At 32.8% G+C, this 6000-nt stretch overlaps 1 long non-coding RNA gene across 1 annotated transcript in view; it reads left to right on the top strand.

The window, feature by feature from the left end:
• LOC143254223 (uncharacterized) overlaps positions 1 to 5427 on the top strand; it is a 29732-nt gene extending 24305 nt beyond the window's left edge. The window contains exon 3 of the long non-coding RNA XR_013030111.1: positions 5074 to 5427. This is a non-coding gene — a long non-coding RNA (uncharacterized LOC143254223). The remainder of the gene's footprint in view (positions 1 to 5073) is intronic.
• Positions 5428 to 6000: the final 573 nt, after the last annotated feature.

Here is a 6000-nt window from a genome sequence, read left to right on the forward strand (position 1 = left end):
GCCAATTGAGCATATTCTACCATAATCTGTACAGTAGTAAACTAACAGCAACATATTTTAGAGTTCTTCCCCCATTCGTATCTGGCCAATTAGGTTTTAAATTATTCATTAACAACATTTAAAAAGAAAGAAATATGTTCAAACGAATGTAGCAGTTATTATTTAGTTTGTAAAAAAAACCAAAAAACATGGTGGTTTTTACACTAGACAAACAGGCTGCCCACTTGTTGGTAGAGTACGTGAATAACTAAATCACATTCAACTGCACAACCACGTATGCTTACAGTCTAACGTTACACTAACATTAACCATACATTTGAGAACTTTTCGATTATGGAACCTGTAAGTGCTCCAATAAATATCCACAAAAGATGAGGTCTAGAAGGGAAATTAATCTGAAATCTGAGATCCCTGCAACCACGTGGTTTAAATTATCGTTTTTCCTTCTTTCCATTCTTCCATAATATATTTCAGTTTTAATTATAATCCATATTTTATTATCTTGATCTGTATTCTTTTAATTTTTCATTATTTGTTAAACATTTATGTAAAATATGCAATTTTGTACAAAAATTTGGTTAATTAACACTTAAAATGCACGTAATTTTCAAGTTTTGTATATTCGCTTTTTATTACGCTTTATGAACTGATCTAGAGCGCTTGTTTGAAGTTTCATTTTATCGAAATAAAATATACACTACTTAAAAAAATTAAATGATAATAAAGCTTTGATGTGTTTCGAAATTAGTTGAAAAACACAGAGAAACTTTCAGTATTGACGAAACTTGTTCATTGAAAATATCACAGGTAAATTTCACTTATAAAAGCAGAAAAACAAAATTAATAAAAATGTCAACATATAGCTGCAGTAACACCAAAAAACAAGTAAGTTATTAAACTTTGTTTGTTTTTTAATTTCGCGCAAAGCCATACGAGTGTTATTTGCACTGGTTGTCCCTAACATAGCAGTGTAAGACTAGAAGGAAGGCAGCTAGTCATCATCACTCACAGCTAACTCTTGGTCTACTCTTTTACCAAAGAATAGTGGGATTGACCATCACAGTATAAAGCCCCCACGGCTGAAATGGTTAGCATATTTGGTGTGACGGATATGTGAACCCGTGACTCTGGGATTATGAGTCGAGTGCCTTAATCACCTGGTCGTGACGGGCCAAGTTATTAAGATGAGTAAACTTAACAAATGAGTCTTTGGTAGCTGGTAGGTCTTCTTCTATTGTTTCTGACTTCTCTGCACCTGTTCGCCATAATATTGATGACATTTTAAACAAAGTACTGGGGCAATACCTTTCACTACTGGATGGAAGTAGCTCTGATCTCCTGGACATTCGTAGGAGCAAGTTGTTTATCTCCAAGAGACTGTCTCTAGAAAGTCTCACACATGCTCAAATCGGGTGATTTAGGATGCTAGTCCAGTTCTTCTATTCTTACATCCTGAAAAACATACCGCTTGATCCTGACAGTGTAAGGATACACAAATTCACTTCTAGCACCAGCAAGAGGAGATAACAAGAACTCATCTACGCAACGTCTTGCTGTCAGAGATCCTCCTTCCACTACATAGACGTTTATACTCCCTTATATGCAGATGCCATCCCAGAAGATGATTGAGTCACTCCAAAGTAAACCATAGTGGACAACACTACAGGCCACATTCACGACTTCAGATTCCTACTCGTCGATTACTTAAGGATATATATAATCTATACTTACCTATTAACAGCAAAGTGGTCCATGGCTGAGGGGTCCAGAAGACATGTTCTTAAAAATGTGTCATTTGGGCTGCTTGGTGCTTTGGAATAAGTAAAGGGTATCTTGAAAGTCTGGCCCATGATGCCTGTTCCTAATCGGTTGATACAACACACGTACTCCAGTGGCTTATTGAAACTAGTTTCTGAAGTCCCTAGCGTTGTTAGTGCTACAAGTCAGGCCAGATTCCATAAAAATTAATTATCTACTGCAACTTTAGCCCTTCTGCAACCATGACCTGTTCTTCTGGTGTATTATTACATGGCCTAATATATGCGCCACCGTTTATTTATTTCTCATTGTTACCCCCTCACGACCTGTGCCACTTCAGTCTGGGTGCGGTTTTCTTGTAGCATTGTGACGGCTCTCTTAATATCATTTTCAGGCAAATGTTTTTTTAGCAGTTTATGCACTCTTTTCAAGTCAGTACTAGCAAAAAAAATCCATAAACCTAAAATTACCTCAGCAGTAAATAACTTTCCTAATGAATCAAAACTTGCCATTTATTTTGCAAAACTTGTGTCCTTTCTCATAAAGATCGATACATGTTTGATTAATGGAAAACACTATGCTAGCATAGCAATATGTTGGTAAACAACGATTTATAAGCATAATAAAATAATTTATTGTTTGGGGAACTTACTACTTATTTTGACAGAACATTTAGCTGTCTTTTTTAGGTAACTATTACTTAAGTAATCATTAGTGTAAAAGTTTGCAAGTTCCAGACAAGATTTGTTTTATCTCCTACAGTAAGAATGCTATATTTAAAAATAAGTGATAACTTAAAAATATACAAATTTAAACAAACTCCATTAACTGATAATATTTTTAGTATTGTATAAAATACTTTATAAAATATTATTTAATTTTCATACCTTCATCACTTATGATTTATTTTACTAATTTAAATTTCCGAGGATTTGTTCTGTCTTGCACTATCTCATTAGGTTAATAAGACGTAAAAATCAGTTGTATTTTAAAAAGTAGTCTATCCTGCACCATTTGCCGCCTCACATTCCTAGTGGCACAGCATTATGCCCGCATCCTTACAACAATAGAATCCGTATTTCGATAACCGTGTTGGGCAGAGCACAAAAAGCACATTGTGTAGCTTTGTGCTTAACTTCAAACAAACAAGTATCATTATAAAACAGCAGTAAATGTATACATAGAAAAATATTATTCTGCAATTTATTAGAAAACTTTTATTATACTAGCAGATAAAACATTTGTGGACTGAAATGGAAACGTTTTATGACACAAAATATCTCTTGTCAGACTTATTTACTTCAGTACTTACGTTACAAAGAAATGCTTTTAACCAATGAGACTGACATGTCGTTAAGATTTCTATTAACTACTTTTCTACGGGTTGACAAAATATGCACTCCTAGTAGCTTAACGGAACGTATGGAGACCTACAAAGCTAAAACCCGGGATTTGATACCCATAATGGGCACAACAAAGAAAAACCACTGTGTAGATATTCAATTAATAACAAACAAAGGCGAAATATATCTCTTACAAATTTAATGAAATGTTAAAAAAGTTAATTTATCAATTTAAATTATTTCATGGGCTTTAAAAAGTTAATTGTCTTGCATTCTTTGCTTCATACAGAACCAAATCTTTGAGGTACTTGTGTCGTCTACCACGGAAAGTGATTATTGAGCATTTTATTCATGGTAAGAGCCATTCAACAACAAAATACGAAAAATCTACACTTTTATTATTTAAGTTACGCCACATTTTGAAATGTAAATGATGGTGTGATTAGTTCCTGACAATTTAGTGTAGAATATCCTGCTCATAAAATAAATTTGTCAACAACATTCATTCCTGTTCTCCCGTCACTTCAAAAATGAAATCTCAGTTCTGACTACGTGCGCAGCTTCTCAAACGTAGCGCGGGAAGCGGCCACCGTAAACGCGAGACAGACGAACGCTTACACAGACACGAAGGTTTGCAATATATATAAATATATAGGATAGGTCGAAAGTTGTAATCAGTAAGGTTTGTTTCGTAGAAATAACTTCCTTTATTATTTATCAAACATTTATACATTTTTAAACATTTCCAAGCACAGTTATCAAATATCAGATTTAAAATTATAAAAATAATAAAAAAAAACAAATGAAAATTTCCTCACAGGTTTAATTTATCAGGATAAAACTAGAGAAGCACCCAGGTTCTGAATGATAGATTTTGTTGATGTTATATACTCTTAGAGAATCATTTTTATTTATCATTCTAAATAAATATAAAACAATGACTTTCATTTACTTCAAACCGATATTCTTTTGCTTTTCAGGTAAACAATTCATCTCCGTTACTCTTGAAAAACAAAGCATAAAAAAGCAATTGAAGTGTATAAGAGTGCCGCATCATATCTTACTTCAAACCAACGATAAACCCAAAATCTTCATTATTTGTGAAAAAAATGTATTTAAATAGTTTAAGTTAAGATGCTTATTCTCGCTTCATGTGTTCTGAAAATGTATTTATTTGTCAAAAGTAATTTTTAATTGTGCATTGGAAATATTGAACAATAATATAATTTAATGGCTATTTAAATGTAATGACTTTTTAGGTGGTGATAACCAACATAATAAATAGTTTGAAATTTTAAGCTATCGTGTATGTGATTGTCTTACAGTAAAGCCACATCGGGCTATCTGCCGTGTCCACCGAGGGGAATCGAACCCTTGATTTTAGGGTTTTAAATCCATAGGCTCACCACTGTCTCAGCGGGGGACATCAGCCTATCGATTAGAACCAAGTGACGTAGCATTTTCACTCAGTCCAAAGAATCTGTCAGGAGTGTTTTAGTGCGAATACATTTGTACAATTGCAACACTAGAAATTGCTTTTGAAAAGGTGTGGCTTGCTTTATTTTGAATTTAGCGTACATCTACACAAGGACTATCTGAGCTAGCCGCTTATAATTTATCAGAAATGCACTAGAGGTAAGGAATATAGTCAACAACACCCACCGTCAACGCTAGTGAAATATAGAACCAGCTTTGGAATAACAACATCCACAAAAATATCTTGTTCGTATTTGTTATTCGTCTTTTGGAATTTTACGAACAGAAAATTAAACAAAAAATATCTATTCATTTATTAGTTTTCTCGTTTTTCGAATTTTGAATAATAAAAAAGAGCTGATTTGCTTTCCAGTTTTGGATTACCATAAATGAATTAGTGCACTTTTCCTTGTTGTTTAGTTGTTTGCCATATATAAAATAAGAAACAAACTTGATTTGCTTTCTTATTATTTACTACTCCCTTTCTGATTCATAGACCCAGAATGACCAGATGGTTACAGCTCTCGACTCCTAATCTGAGGGTCGTACTTTCAGCTGTGGGAACGTTATAAAGTGACGGTCAGTCCCACTATTCGTTGGTAAAGGAGTAGCCCAACAGTTGGCGGCGGGTGGTGATGACTAGCTGCCTTCCCTCTAGTCTACACTGTTAAATTAGGAACGGCTAGAGCAGATAGTCCTCGTGTAGCTTTACACGATATTAAAAACAAACCAATCTGTTTCTTAAATAGTATAAAATATATTAATTATTAATATTAATTAATATTAATTAAATAATATTAATTATTTATTAAAGTATAAAATATATTAATAAAGCAAATCTGATTCCTTATTTGTTTTCCTGTCTTTCAAAAAAATAAAGAAGATGACTTGATTATTTATTCATTTCCAAGCTCTTAAATAACACAAAAATTATTTTGGTTCACTTTTTTTCTACTTTTCTTGATTTCGGAAAAAATGATCCGATTTTATTTTTTACCTTGCACATAAAATCGTTTTGTCAATTTTCAGTTATAGAATAACTGCCTCTACGTCTTTGAATTTTAGATAATGTTTTGCTTTTCAGTTTTAATTGTTATATTTCTTTTTTGTTTTTACGTTTTAAAGAGAAAGCAAAACGAATAAACGAACTGCTTAGTTTTTCACTATTCAGAGGCTGAAAAAAAAGAAGACAAAAACGAATTATTTTTAACTCAAGCCTTTTAAGCTAAGGTAAAAATTTTCCAAGAATCGTTTCGGCCAGGCATTTTTTAAATTTTATACTAATTTCTTCAAGGACACTAAAATACGCCTTATATTTTTATCAACTCTGTCTCTCACGTAAACAGATTTTAAAAAATTGTTAATACGCCCAATAAACCACTGCTGTATTTGTATTTTATCAAGTGAATTGAATGAGACTTAG

Source organism: Tachypleus tridentatus, chromosome 1, assembly GCF_004210375.1.
Source record: "Tachypleus tridentatus isolate NWPU-2018 chromosome 1, ASM421037v1, whole genome shotgun sequence".
Taxonomy (NCBI): domain Eukaryota; kingdom Metazoa; phylum Arthropoda; class Merostomata; order Xiphosura; family Limulidae; genus Tachypleus; species Tachypleus tridentatus.